The sequence below is a fragment of the Octodon degus genome, unplaced genomic scaffold, assembly GCF_000260255.1.
Source record: "Octodon degus isolate 3935 unplaced genomic scaffold, OctDeg1.0 scaffold00100, whole genome shotgun sequence".
NCBI classification, from domain to species: Eukaryota; Metazoa; Chordata; class Mammalia; order Rodentia; family Octodontidae; genus Octodon; species Octodon degus.
The window spans coordinates 8,026,639-8,028,031 of NW_004524676.1; the positions used below are offsets into that span (position 1 = coordinate 8,026,639).

General features: G+C 36.3%; 1 pseudogene; it reads right to left on the minus strand.

Moving 5' to 3' along the window:
• Positions 1-874: 874 nt before the first annotated feature.
• The window catches only part of LOC101560114, a 15,417-nt pseudogene continuing 14,898 nt past the window's right edge, over positions 875-1,393 (minus strand).

Here is a 1,393-nt window from a genome sequence, read left to right on the forward strand (position 1 = left end):
AAAGTCCAACACTCATTCATGTTCAAAGTCCTACAGAAAATTGGAATAGATGGCCTCTACTTCAATCTGTTAAAAGCCATTTATGAAAATACAATGGCTAACATAATTCTAAATGGGGAAAAACTGAAATCTTTTACTCTTAGATCTGGTACAAGACAAGGATATCCTCTATCACCACTCTTATTCAATATAGTTCTGGAATCAATAGCTACAGTCATTACACAAGAGAGAGAAATAAAAGGAATAAGAATAGGTAAAGAAGAAGTTGAATTATCATTACTTGCAGATGAAAGATACTTTACTTGGAAAACCCAAAACACTCCACCAAGAAGCTACTAGAATTAATACAGAAATTCAGTAGCATAGCAGGATACAAAGTCAATACTCAAAAGTCAGTAACATTCCTCTACACAGATAACAAACACACTGAAAGGGAAAATTATAGAAACAATACCTTTTGCAATAGCATCAAGGAAAATGAAACATCTTGGAATTAATCTAACTAAAGAAGTCAAAGATCTTTTGAAGGAAAATTACAGTACTCTTTAAAAAGAGATCGTAGAGGACTTCAAAAAAAGGAAAGATATTCCATGCTCCTGGACAGGAAGCATGGCCATATTCCCAAAACTGCAGTACAGATTTAATCCAATCCCTATCAAACTACCATGAACATACATCACAGACCTAGAGAAATCATTTCTAAAATTTATTTGGAACCAGAAAAGACCTAGAACAGCAAAGAAAATCCTAACCAACAAAGACAAGGCAGGAGGCATTACAATTCCTGACTTCAAATTATACTACAAAGCAACTGTGATAAAATTAGCATGGTACTGGCAACGAAACAGACCTGGAAACAGATAGATGGAATAGATTAGAAGATCACTGAAATAGATAAATGGAACAGATTAGAAGATGCTGAAGCCTCTACAAAAACACTTAGCCACCTTATGTTTGACAAAGGTGCCGAACATACTCACTGGAAGAAAGATAGCCTCTTTGACAAATGGTGCTGGAAAACTGGCTCTCTACATGCTGAAAACTAAAACTTGACCCAGGTCTATCAACATGCACTAACCTAAAGTCAAAATGAATTAAAGATCTAAACATTAAAACGAAAACAAATCTCCTGGAAGAGAAAGTAGGAGGAACTCTTGAAGACATAGGGCTAGGCAAAGAGTTCATGAACAAAAATCAAATCACATGGGAAACACTTGAAAGAATTAACAACTGGGACCTGCTCTTTTTTTTTCTGTATCTGCATATGCTTTAATAACAAAGTCACTTTAGCTGTAAATGGACACAACAGGGAGACAGGAGAGTAGCACATACCCTTCCCCAGCTCAGGCACACGCGGAAACTGAAAGCACACTGTCTGGGCTCACAGAGGCTA